A 14,269-nucleotide genomic window follows, 5' to 3' on the forward strand; every position below is an offset into this window, starting at 1 on the left:
ACCACACTGCCCCTTATAGCTATATCATCATTAAAGAAAGAAGGAGGCCTGATTCAGTTGCTCCATGACACAAAAAAAAAAGGGAAGAAAAAACTGGACTTGGGAGCTTTGGTTACCTCATCTTCAAAATGAAAAAAATGCATGAGAACAGGAGTTTTTAATCTTTTAACTCATAAATCCCTTCCAAAAAATTTTAAATGCATAAGATAAAATACATGAGCCAAAGAAATGAACTATATTGAAATAACTATTTAAAAAACTCTCAAAACCAATTCACAGATTTAAGCATATGAACCACAGAACTAGGAAAACTCTGACAACCCTGACAGTCTATGGTGTGCCAGCCTATAAGACCCCTCTGAGTTTTTTTGTTTTTATTTTTTTGGGGGGAGCGTTTCTTTCTGAAACTAATATATCTAGCTCATAATATAGCTCACTTTTTTCAAGTTGCTTTTTGTGGAGCTAGAAGAACCCCTGTTTTCCCACACATCAACTAATAGTTCTGATGAAAACTTGGCAAAACTGAGTCTTCCAAATCTAAGGAAGTATTTCATAAGAACTTAACAAAGGCTTTTTCATTTATTTATTTATTCATGCTGTCATCACTGATCACTCCGCCTCATTCTTCACCCAAGATTCTTGGTTTTATCACTGCTGCCCATGCTCACTCACCCATCCCCCAATAAATTTCATTTCAGGGCTTGAATCTTCCCCTGTGAGAGTTTAAACACTCCAAACTTAATATCTATTGCTTTATACATCACTAGCCTGTGTCCTTTGTGAGAATATTCTTTAAGTCCACATACCAGTGGGACAGACAAGTATACATGTTCTAAAACCTGAAGACCTCATTGGGATCTAATCAGATCACAGGACAATCTAAAACAACAGTCTGCACCACCACAAACTACATGTTCTTGAGCCTTGAATTTAAAATGTCAATTTGCATTTTACTTCCAAAACAATTGAGATGCAGAACTTGCCCTTGAGAGCAGCTCTGGAAGAGAATGCTTGTTTCTGAGCTAGACAAAGCATTTGTGCAGAACAAAAATTTCTCCTTCTCTTCCAAGGAGAGTCAGATGATATGCTTGCAACCTCACAACAGTTTGTATTTTCAAAGAAGCAGACATGGCTCCAACAGTCAGTTGAACTACTGGATCACAGTGTAAAAGAAGACCAGGAGGAGTGGAGAAAGGGGCAAGCATGGGAAACCATTGATCTGCAAGAGCAAGCTCTCTAATTCAGACAGGAAAGTACCCAATAAACTCAATGACCATGCAAACAACGGCTGGCCAAGGAAATTGCTTCCCTTAAAAAAGCAATGCAACAAAACAAAACAAAAAGTCAAGTTGTTCCATTTTGAAACTGAATTTAGAAGGCAGAATAGTCCATGATAGAGCTTTACCTGAATATGCTTTAAAAAAAGGACAAGGTCCTCAACTTTTGCAATAGTTCCCTTTGTTTCCTTTTAAAAAAATAGTCAGAAGGAACATGGTCATTATATGTGCATATATGTTACATATGTATATGTGTGTATGTGAGAGGAAACAGAGAGACAGAGACAGAAACTAAGAGAAACAGAGACACAGAAAGACAGAGACAGAGAACACTTTAAGATTTGCAAAACCTTTTACAAATATTATCTCATTTGATCCTCATAACAACACTGGAAAATAGATGATATTATTATCTCTATTTTATAATTGAGGGAATTGAGGAAGATAAAAGTTAAGTAATATGTTACTTAATAGAAGTAATAAATGTTTGAGGCTGGATTTGAACACAAGCCTTCCTAATTCCAGGTCTAACACTTAAGGTCTAAGGGCCTCAGGTCATCATAACTTCTGAAACCATTCTCACAACATGGTTTCAATAGTATGTTGTGTGCAAGACACTGGGTAAAGATGAAATCTCATGTTTTCTACTATCTCTTTTTTAAATACTCCTCTGTGAATATTTTCTTTGGAACCTAGGTATCAACTCAAAGGTCATTTTGCAATTCATTTATTCACTTACCCATACTCTGAGAAAGTTGCTACACATTTTACATTTAAAAAATTTGTGGCCATTTTTCATGAGCTTCTTCTCTCCTTCTCCTTCTCTTCCTTTTCCTCCTATCAGATGCCTTCTGCTATTTTTCTTTACCCTTGTCTCACACAAAGAGATGGCCCCATTCCTTACCAACACCAATCCCTCTACCTGCACAAATGAATGCTTCCCTTCTTCCTTCTCAGTCATTTCTCCTTGTCTACTGGTTTCTTCCCCACCCACAGACACGTTGGATGTCTCCCTCATCTTGGAAAAATCCTTGCTTCATCTTTCTGTTCCTGCTAACTCTCTTCCTCCATCTCTTTAGCACCTTGAAGCTAAACTCCTTGAGAAGGTCATCTACCAAAGATGTCTTCACTTTTTCTTGCCTTACAATCTAGCTCCTAATTTTGCTGTTTCACTTAAACTGCTATCACCAGAATTATCAGTGATCTCTTAATTATCAAATTAATGACTGTTACGGGCTAGAACTCTGAAACAAAGTTTAGAAAGGAGCCTACTTTTCCACCTCAAGGAAAATGTGTTGAAAGCTTTGTTAAATTGATAAAAAATCAAGGTTTGATTGTAACTTGGATGCAGATCATTGAATTCTTTGAAATATTAAAATACACATCTCCTTGGTTCTCTAAGAGAAAAGAATTAGATCCAGACAAATGGAAATTAGAAGGAGAGCAACTATGTGAATATTACAATGATAATGGTCCTGATTCAATTCCTAAAGAAACTATTTATACATATAACTTAATACAATTGGCTTTAAAGAATTACATAAATATTAGAATAAGAAAAAATAAGAAAGCACAGGAGGGGGAGGAAACTGACAAACTTGGTGAAAAGGATGAAGAATTAGACAAGAAAGGAATTAAGTACAATTCTGATGAAATTAAGGAGTGTAGTGCTTTACAGGAGGAGCCATTAGGGCATTCCCCAACATCTGACCTACCCACCTCAATTAATCCTTCATGGGTAGAGAGAGAAGAGAAGGAGGAGGGGGAGGGGCAGTGACACAATCAGCACCACCTATGAAGCAGCCTATGACAAGATTACAAAATGCACTAGTTAAAGCTAAAAAAGGATGGGATATATCTGATTTGATAAATGCATACCTTGTGATTGAAGAATTTGATTATTCAGGTCAAGTCAGGAGAAGATATATTCCTTTTGATCTGGAAAAAATCAAGGATTTGAAAAAGGTTTCTACTCTTTATGGGGTTACATCATCTTATGTTAAGATGATATTAGAGAATTTGGCGTATGAAATTTTAACCCCTAGTGATTGGAAATCTATAGCAAGGACATGTTTAGAACATGGACAAAACTTGTTGTGGTTTTCTGAATATAGTGAACTCTGCAGAATACAAGCCCAATGAAATAGGCAAACTGAAGTTAATATACAAGTCACCTTTGACTTGTAAAAGTCAGTATGCAGACACTTCAGCACAGATTAATTACCCTTTGATAGCATATGAGCAAATTGCTTCTACTGCTGCTATAAAAACATGGGGCACCTTCCCAGGAAAGCAAGATACAGGGGAAGCTGTAACATACACTCCTGGCAGTTACAATTACTAGTCTGTCCTAGGCCCAACAGAGTACCTTTGATCACTGACCTTTGCAGTGTCAACTCTACCCGGCTCGCCTCCTCTGAGGCCTTCAAAGGTCTCTGGCCACGATCTCTTGAATCTATAGCTTAATAACCGGTAGCGTGCTCAAGAACAGCCAAGTGTAAACTTAAAAGCCTTTATTATACTTACTCACATAATGCCCTGACTTGATGCCCTGACTTGTTGGTTCCCTAGTGAACACCTGGTCTGAAGACCCACGTGTTCACTACCAAACTTCTTACCTCTCTCGGCTATCCATCAGCTTGGCTCAGGTACCCCAGGTTAGGGAGCCAGGTTAAAGAGAGTAACTGCTGTCTGCAGTGGGCTTATAAAGGGCCTATGAGGTCACACACACAATGAGAGAACCGTCACCCATTACAAAGCTATCTCAATATGGCCAAGTTCCCACCCACAAGGCAGTCCTAATATCTACAGAGATTACTTCCGGGCCACTAAATCTCCTGTTGCGCCGTGGCACCCATTTAAAGGGCCCTTACAGGAAGCCTTCATGAAAATAGAGCAAGGTCCAAATAAACCCTTTGCTGATTTTGTGGGACTTTGCTGACAGCTGTCATATGAATGATTGGAGAACATTCAGCTACAGGAATTATAATAAACAACTTGTTAAAGAAAATGCTATTAAGGTATGTAGAAGAATTAAGGAGATCATAAGTTGCTGTGCCACAGTGGGCACAAATGACTTTTATACCCAAGCTGTGATGCAGAACATGGGAAGACAGGTTCCCTCTTGGCAAGTGACTTCCAGATAGACTTATCAATGCTTTCAGTGCAGTAAAGTTGAACATCTGAAAGTTCAATGTAGTCAAAGAGATAGAGTGAGAAGACAGAGTGAGTACAAGACAGGGCTTCCATTGTGTCCAAAATGCAATGGAGGCTTCCACTTAGCCTCAGCATGTAGATTGACTCAGGGAAATGAGAAGCAGGACCCAGCTCCAAGACCTCAAACAAAAAACAGGTGGGGCATGATGACAGCTGAAGTTACATCCAGAGAGCCTTTGGAAGTTAAATACTCTTATATGATCTATCAGCAGAGAAGCAATCAGAGGGGAGAAAGGGATTTCAATTGGGAAGAATACAGGCTTTTTAACCCAATAGAAGAACAGTGTTCAGTGCAAGCAGCTCCAATGTAATTGCCAGGTTATGTGGAGAGATTCAGAAAGTGGAGAATGGAAGGGACTAGATAGATTAACTGCTTGGGGGAGAGGGTTTGCTTGTATCTCTACAGATGGAGAAGGAATCAGATGGGTGCCAATGAACCATATTCACCTTGTCCATTGAAGAAAGATAGAAAAAGAGAAAATTCTCAAAACAAAGGAGAAAATATAAGAAACATCTAACACTGAAAGTGCAGGGCTGATAATGAGACTGTTACAAAACTTCAAAACCCGCAGGAATCATTAGATTCCCTGAGACATTATAAGACTGATACAGGACTTCAAACTTTGCAGGAATCATTGAATTCCTTAGCACATAATAAGACTGATGCAGGACTTCAAAACTTGCAGGAATTATTGGATTCCTGACACATGAAGTAATGGACAATAGATTGGCTTTGAACTATTTCTAAGACTTATGGGCATCTATAATTCCTCATGTTGATTCATATTTGCTACATCACTATTAGCCTGTGTATGTGCTTGTGTAAAGACTCCCATGTTGATGGATTTATGTATACCTATTTCAAGTGAGACCCTTCACAAACCCACTAACCTGTTTTGATTCCCCATTTTCCTTTGGTTTTCATTTCTCTTCCTCAGACATCAGGGAGGGTGTGATCACCTCCTTTTTTGGTGTTTTCATCCCTTTTTGAGGAGTCAGGGAAGGTGTGATCACCTCCTTTTTAGAGATTCTCACCTTCCTGAGAAGTCAGTGACTTCTCCTTAAGTGTGACCACCTTATGTTCTAAAACAAAAGAAAGTGGGAGATGTAAAGGGCCAGAACTCTGAAACAAGAATTGATGAGACAATGGTTATCTAGTTTAGCATGGTGATTAATAGTTCTCTAGTTCAGTATGATTGATTTAATCTTACAACAAATAATGATTTCCTAATGATATAATGATTGGTTTATACTCGGTGTAGGGCATATAAACTGCCAAGGCATATAAATTTGCCAAGGAAGGCAAATACAGATTCATTCCATCGTCCACCTTTGTGGTGGCTGCAAGCTGAAGCACAAAGCCTTGGACTCAGACTCACTTCATCTCACACCACTGTGGAGGCCTATCCTCATTCATTTTTCTCCACTGAAACCAAGTCCCCTCTGGAGGCCTCTAAAAAAGCTAACTGAAGCCCTAAGCAAAGAGACAAGGCTTTGAAGGAGACAATAAAAGATTTGGACTCTAACACCTGGCTATTCTTGTGGTGATTACTGAACTGAAAGGAAGGCTGCTCCAGAGATCCCCAGAAAACCAAACAAAGAACATTACAAATGACCTTTTCTCAATCCTCATTTTCCTGGTTGTCCTACCTAATCAGACCAAACCTTCTGTCTTCTTTATTGAATCCTCATTTAGGTTATATTCACTAACCATAGATGTCCAAAGGGCTCTGTTCTAGGCTCTCTTCTCAGTTCCTCTATATTAGTTCATTTAATGATCTCATTAGCTTCCATAGGTTTAATTATCATCTCTAGGATGATGATAAATCAATCTGTCTTGCCCTAATCTCTGTGCTTTCCTCCAGGCTCATATTTCCAATTCTTTGACATATTGAATTGGATGTCCATTAGACAATAAACTCAACATTTACAAAACTGAATTCAGAAGCTTTCCTCTTTCCAAATTTGCCCTACTGTTGAGAACACCACTATTTCCCCCCCCCCCAGTCTCTCAGGCTTACAATCTCAGTGAAATCCTCAACATCTCACTATCTCTCACCCCCATATCCAATCCAATGCCAAGATCTATTAATTTCACCTTTGAAGCATCCCTCAGATCCCTTCTCTCCTCTGATGATTCTACTAATCTAGAATAGACTCTGAATTACATCATGTTTAGACTATTGTTATAACCTATTGGTGGGTCATCCTGTTTAAAAACTCTTCCCACTCTAATTCATCTTCCATTCAACTATCAAAGTGATATTCCTAAAGCATTATGGTACCACCCCCATTCAATCAATTCCAGTGCTCCATATCATCTGTAGAAGCAAATACAAAATATTCTATTTTGACATTCAAAGTCCTTCATTACCTAGTTCCCTCACCCTTCCACCCCGACACTTTTCCAGTCTTCATAAACTTTATTCTTTAACATGTACTTTAATCCAAGCACACTGATCTCCTTTCACAAAGAAGACATTCCAGCTCTCAGCTCTAGATATTTTCTCTGGCCGTCCCCAGTGACTAGAATGCTCTTCCTTCTTATCTGCACCTCCTGATTTTCCTGGCTTCCTTCACATTTGTACAAAATGCTTGTTAGTAAATATTCATTTGCTTGTTGTCACCTTCATTGGATTTAGACTGTGAACTCCTTGAGTGCAGAGATTTTTGTCTCTTTCTGTAGTCTCAGTATTTAATATAGTGCCTGGCATATAGAAAATGCCCAATAAATGCTTGTTGACCAGCTAGCTCATTCATTCCATAAAGATTTGCATACTTCAGTTACATGGCTGTCCTTGTGGTAGGCACTGTGTAGGACACAGAGAAATAAGAAGAAGCATTCTGAGGTAGAAAAAGCTAGGCTGAGGTCGGAAAACACAGGGATAAGTTCCACCTCTGCCATTTACTCCCTAGTTGATCCTTGATGAATTATTTAACAACTCAAAAATTCACATTGGCAAAATGAAGGAATTGAACAGAAGACCTCTAATATCCCCTCCAATTCTAAATATATGATTTTATGTTCTTGAATATGATTCTTGAGTAAATAAGACATGAGAGCATGAAATGCTTTGAGAACAGCACAAAATAGAAAATACAAGAACTGTTACAAGTCAGTACAAACCATATTATTTTACTGTCAATCAGGACAATGAGTTCCAAGGATAGGAAAAGAGCATTTTTATGTGCTAGAAAAGTCATCAAAGATTTCAGGAGGAAGTAGGATTTAAGCTGGACCATTTAAATGCTAGAAAGCAGAAAGGTACAGTGAAATGAAAGCTGGAATTAGAGACCTGGGTTTAAATCCAAGCTCTGACACTTGCCAGCTATTTTACCAAAGGCAAATCTTTTGACTTTTCTAAGCGTCAATTTCCCCATCTACAAATATGTATAATATCTGGACCTTGAGGAAAGAAATTTGTAAACCTTAAAGAGCTATATGAACGCAAATTTTTATTTTAATTGTATCATATCTTAGGATTTATGGGTAGGAAAGAAAGGACTAGAAACAATGAGTTGATTCAAAATACTAACTTTCTTCAGTAGAACCAATTTTAAATATATGGCTCACTCTCTGAGCAATAAATCTACCCTATTGGTCTTTGTAGTTTGTAGAACAGTGGTGTGCTAGAATGAAAGAGGGTGTTAAGTTTCTCTAAAATATCTATCATAAAATTAAAGATCTAGAGTCAGAGGGAAAAATCAGAGGTTATCTAGTCCAACACTCTCATTTTAAAAATGAGGAAACTGAGGCTAGACAAGATGAAGTAACTTACCCATAGTCACACAAGTAGTAAATATCAGGGGACTGAAGTTTTGAACCCAGATACCTTGACCCAGAAATCAGTGCTCTTCTTCAAGTACTGTGACATTGAGTGTGTTATTGCTATCCAAATGAAAATACACAGATATCTGAGAGGGGAAATAAAGAAAAATGCCTCTTCAAGAAAACCTTACCTGAGGAATAACTTGATAATGCCCTGAACATTTCCTTTCTCTGAGTTTCTTTAGGTATTTGTATATTCAATTATTTATTTGGAATTTCATTAAACTTTAATTGTGACTCTTGGTGACCTCTTTGGAGGTTTTCTTGACAAAGACTTTAGAATGGTTTACCATTTCTTTCTCCAGCTCCTTTTACAGATGAGGAAAGTGAGGCAAAAAAGGCTAGGTGGACAAGATCACATAGCTAGTAAATATCTGAGGCTAGATTTGAGATGATTCTTCCTGGCTTCAATACTTGAAAAGGATTCAGACCTATGATTTTAGTGGTCTAGTAATCTTAAGGAAATCTCCTCTATCAATGCAGATTGGAAGTGTTCTTCAATTTATGGTTTAGGGAAAAGTTAAGTGACTAGCCTAGGACAATATAGCCAGAACATGTCAGAAGCATAATTTGAACCTGGACCTTCCTGACTCAAGGCCTATTCTATCCATCCCAGTCCCTATTTATACAATCCTGTTCTTGGAATGGACTTCTGTTTGATGTATCCAAAGGCAGCAGATGACCAGTCCATGGCTCATAAATAACCTAAAATTCTTTTGAGTTTTATGCTTTACCCTTAAAAAAAGGTATGAAGTGACAAATATGGAAATATACTTAGAAAAATTGCATATGTTTAAACTGTATCATCGAATTTCTTGCTGTCTTGAGGAGGAAGGGAGGGAGGGAGAAAAATTTAGAGCACAAAGTTTTGTAAAGGTAAATATTGAAAACTATGTTTGCATAAATTTGGGGAAAAAAAGAAAAAAGATATGAAGAAAAAATAATTGTCTTAACAATTTGTGTTGATGCTATGATTAGATATAGTACCAAATCTTTGAGAAAACTAAACATTCTAATGTAAAGACATGTAGAAATGTGCATCACCATGATATTCTGTATTATCAGTGGTTTAAGTTTTCAAATGCTAGAGTAAGAGGAGAAGAATTACAAGTTATTTTTCAGTAACACTGGTGAATTCCAACTCCTGACATTTGTCAGACTTGTTGTACTTGATATGTACAGTGAAGGAAACAGAGATGATCTCTAAGGGTGAGCTGACCCAGGCCCCTCCCCAAAATCAGGGCTCTATACCTCATTGATCTTTCACCAGATGCTCTTCTATAGTTGGGGCCCATTTTGATGCCATTCTCTTCTATCTCTGTAAGCCACCTTTGGTCTTTTACATCACTAACCTCTGCTCCCAGTATATGCTGTGGCTGCTGCCTTCACCATTTCCTGCTGTTTAGTTCTCTTAGAGCAGATGGACCATGGAACAATTATGCTAGAGTTTCATTTGAAAGTATTATTGCTTTTTCCTTCTTCAGGGTCATCAAATGCCTCTTATTTAAATCTTCTATTGTTTTCAGTGTTCAATATGAGTCCTACAACCCTAGCTTCTGAATAAAAGTTTTCTTTGGATAGCTCTGGTCACGTCTTTTTCACCCACTATTCAAATAGGACTATTTTCTAGATAACCTAATGGTGATTTTTTCCCTCATATTAGCCCCTGGTCTGAAGTTTTTTGTTTTGTTTTGTTTTTTGTTTTTTTTTTAAGGGGCTTTTTTTAGAGGGGGGTGCTAAGAAAGATTCTTTGGCTCAGTTTCTATTTTCCTTTCCTCCATGTCTTTTGAGCCAGTTTAATATGATACCCAAAGACTACTTCTCAGAAAAGATGGTGGAAACAGGATATAGGGATAGTTTTCTGGGAGAGGGATGAACTCTTCCCCCATGATAATACACACACACACACACACACACACACACACACACAATGCACATACATATCTGTACATGTGTGTATGTACTCATACACAACCATACTAGAGACTTTCCAAGTATAGTTAAACTGGTCGTTATGTAGTAGGTTATACTGTACAGTACTAGACCTGTACTCAAAACCTTTCCAGCTTGATGCTCTGTGAGAGGTTGTATTCCACTGACATAGTCTTTAAGGAACCAACCACTTTCATTCCATGATTAAATTTCAGAATGGAAATACAGTGGAAGAAGAACTCTATAATTAGCTGCAAATCACATAGAACAAGAAAGGAAAAGAGGCTGAACTTAGGATCATCTCAGTTTACACTTATGCATTCATGTGGATTCACCATTCAGACAAAGGAAGAATGCCCTCTTTCCTCTATCCACAGTACTTTTTCAAGTTGGTCCCTTGCTATGGAAGTTAAAAGACCTCTAGTGCCTACTGGATCAAACCTAAACCCAAACCTTGACTTTAAAATTCTACCTTATTAGCCCAAACTTATTTCCAACAATTCTTGAGAATGGAATCTACTCCAAAAAGACTTATCAAACAATTGTCATTCCTATCTCCATACCCTTGCTTATATTATTCTGCCCCCTTAGAATGCTCCTCCCATTCCTCTCTGTTAGTTCAAATCTAACACTATCATTTATTCAATTATATGCTGCCTTCTGGCAACATTCTTCAGTGCTTTCATTTACATATAAATATCTTGAATCTCCAGTAAGCTCCACTGGGACCAAGTGTTATAGATATACAGTCCCTTGTCTCCCTCACACTACTGCCAAAATGCCAAGGATGTGATTATTTTATAGATGCAGCAAGCATTCAGTGAATGTCTGTGGAATGAAGGGATTATTCCCTGGTGCCACCTTAGATCATAGGTCTTTTGAATACCAATCATCTAAGAAGGAGATTATCCTCTCACCAAAGATGATTAAAGTGTAAGTGGACCACAATAAGATGGTCTCAACTACTTTGGAAATCAAGATCCTTTTTAATAGGAACTGTCCCAATGAAAGTACCTCCTTACAATCTAAAAATAACTTAATTATTCTCCCTTCTCCTTGCCAAATCCTCTAACCTAACTTCCTTCTCTTCTGCCTCAAATTCATGGCCCTGTTAATTTTCAAGGACACTGGACTCCATTTTGAGGGAAAGTAGTTACTTCAAGGAAATTCTTAAAAAACAGGCAATCTACTCCCTCTGCATTTGATTTGTCTGATGTTTTTGGTGTGCCTTTTTATGATTTGTTTTGGTATTAGAAGTGGGAAGAGGAATCTCACTCAACTCATTCAATAGAAGGCAGGATGGGTGAAAATGATGATTCTGATGATGATACTGATGATAAATATTTACATAGGGCCATAAGGTATGCAAAGAAGTTGCTAATATATTATCTGATTTGATTCCTGTTAGGTTCTTACTAAGTGCTAATGAGATAATGAGATGATAGGTTCTTACTAAGTGCTAAGTCGGTACTTTAAAATTCTCTAGTTCCGGCCTTTAGGGGAGTTTTACCCCTGTGAACTCCTGGGGAGGAGCTTACATGTTTAGGAGGAGCAAGTTCATTGGTTGAAGTATTTCTTCCCAGAAGCCCCTGAGTTATTCCACGCCCATTCTCTGGGAGAATAAAAGAAGACACTATTGAGCAAGGGGAGAGTCTTGTCTGGGCCAGACCTGGGACAGCTCTCTGGAGGAAAAAAAGTCTCTACTCTAGGTCAGACTTGGCGGCCAAGAGACTGAGTTGAGACAGCAGATCTCCTCCCAGAGAGAGATTGGCAGTTTCTGGAGACAACAGGACTTTACATATTGGCGCCCAACGTGGGGCAAGGACTTTTGCTCCTGACAAGAACTTATTCTGAGCCCTTCAGAGGAGCTAACCCAGACCTTGACATTTTGGAGCCCAAACAGGGACATGAACCCTGGGCCCTCAGTTTCTGGAGACAACAGGACTTTACAGATTCCCATCCTATAAAAAGTAATATTATTATCCCAGTTTTACAACTAAAGAAACTGAAATCCAGTGATATAAAGTATCCTGCTCAGGATCATGGAATTATTAGGTATCTAAGACAGGATTGGAATTTGTCTTCCCAGACTCCCAAGCACCCTATCTACTCTATCACTTAGTTGCCTCTTCTGCCACATAAAATAATAATTCTCATTTAATAGTATTAATAGACCTTGTTAATATTGTTATTCACTTGTGTCCAACTGTTTGTGACTCCTATTTGGGGTTTTCTTTGAAAAGATATTGGAATGGTTTGACATTTTCCTCTCAATCTTTTTGTATAGATGAGAAAAGTAAGGCAAACAGAGTTAAGTGAGTGGCCCATGGTCAAGTAGCAAGTGTCTGAGGCTAGATTTGAATTCAGGAAGACTCATCTTCCTGATTCCAGAACTGGTACTCTATCCATTGCACCATTTAGCTATCCAAAACGGACCTTAGATGGTATCTAGTGTAAGGCTCTCATTTTATAGATGAAGGACTAAGAACTAGAGAAATTAAGAGATTTTCTTAGAGCCAAGTAACTAATAAGCAGCTAAGTTAACATATAAACCCATATCTTCTTGATTCCAAGTCCAACATTCTAACCACTCAATCATGTTGTCTCTTAATTAGAGAGCATATTTTAATGCACAATGTGTGGAGACAATATTACTGACCAAGTGACCATTGTAGGGGGGACAATATAACTGACCTGATTTACAAAAATAATTTTCTCCCATTGTGACCTAGATCCTGTTCTCTCTCTCATGGCGTTTACACTTCTATGCCCTTAAAAATATATGGATCTTTGGAATAAAATGATAACGTTAATAGCAAAAGACAGAATTTTAGAATGTTCCAAATTCCTAGAAGTAACTACATATAATTCTGACCTTCTTGGAGCAGCAATTAAAGAGTTTCTGTAGATCTTCTCTAAGACACACTTTCATGTAGTTCTAATTTCCTATCCTTGCCTAATTAGTAAATGCCTTCAGGTCATCTGAAAAGTTGGTTGGCTGCTATTCAACCACTACATCAAGCAGAGCCTGGACGTTCTCCCTCTTGGCAGTGAAAAGGGCAAATCAAGCATCCACATTCATGCTTCCTCATGGATGGGTGATCCCTAAAAGAAAACTCAGCCTTAGTCAAGAAGGCCCACAGACTTCCTTTCTTAAAAGACACCAATCATTCTTATTTCTCCAGGGTTCTGTCCATACTTGGACAGCACCTGAATGAAGGAGATCACAAAATAGTGTGATCTAGAGTTCAGTTTAAATTAGATAAAAGAGTTGAAAAGTCATGTTTCTTTTGTTTGCAGGTGATGTCCAGTGGGGCAAATAGTAATTGCTGGGGAAGGGGAGTTTCTATACTTCTGGGTTGAGGACACAAATCCTCAAAGGCTATAGTTATGGGAAAAGGAGAAATCTTAACAATCATTTTGGCCTTCATACAAAGGAAAGGGAGGGAGGAATCTTGGAGACCAGAAATATAGGGATCCAGAGAGAGTGAGAAGGAGGTTTGATTTTTCTCTAGATGGTATTACACAGTCCTAACAGATTGTAAATCACTGGGTAGTATTCGAATCAAGGATCCGAAGCAACCATATTATGAATCAAAAACTGGAACAAAGCCACAGTGATTTATTGAATTCTGAATATGCTGTTCTGTTTTGCTTTAAACTGAACTATATACTGAAACAAAAAGATTTTAAAATCAAGAGCAAAAGAATGTGGCAGCTTTTTTTGTGGTGGCAAGGAACCAAGCAGATGCCTATCAGTTGGGGAATAGCTTTATTCAGCTATGGTATGTGATTTTTTTTTCCACTAAAATTCTCCAGCAATTTTATTTAAAAAATCTGCCATCAAACCACATTCAACCCATTTTATATTTTGTGAAGGACATTTTTATACCCAATTGCAAAATTTTATATTTATTCCTATTGAATTTAAAAAAATTTTTATTGTAATTTTTTATTTACAAAACATATGCATGGGTAATTTTTTAACACTGACCCTTGCAAAACCTTCTGTTCC

At 37.9% G+C, this 14,269-nt stretch overlaps 1 protein-coding gene and 1 long non-coding RNA gene across 2 annotated transcripts in view; both read right to left on the minus strand.

Moving 5' to 3' along the window:
* Positions 1-14,164, minus strand: part of LOC141550200 (uncharacterized) — a 40,483-nt gene extending 26,319 nt beyond the window's left edge. The window contains exons 1-2 of the long non-coding RNA XR_012484541.1: positions 3,896-14,164; positions 3,156-3,215 (exon numbers count right to left, since the gene is read on the minus strand). This is a non-coding gene — a long non-coding RNA (uncharacterized LOC141550200). The remainder of the gene's footprint in view (positions 1-3,155; positions 3,216-3,895) is intronic.
* The window catches only part of SHISA9 (shisa family member 9), a 450,272-nt gene that overhangs the window by 218,370 nt on the left and 217,633 nt on the right, over positions 1-14,269 (minus strand).

This window comes from Sminthopsis crassicaudata, chromosome 1 (assembly GCF_048593235.1).
Source record: "Sminthopsis crassicaudata isolate SCR6 chromosome 1, ASM4859323v1, whole genome shotgun sequence".
NCBI classification, from domain to species: Eukaryota; Metazoa; Chordata; class Mammalia; order Dasyuromorphia; family Dasyuridae; genus Sminthopsis; species Sminthopsis crassicaudata.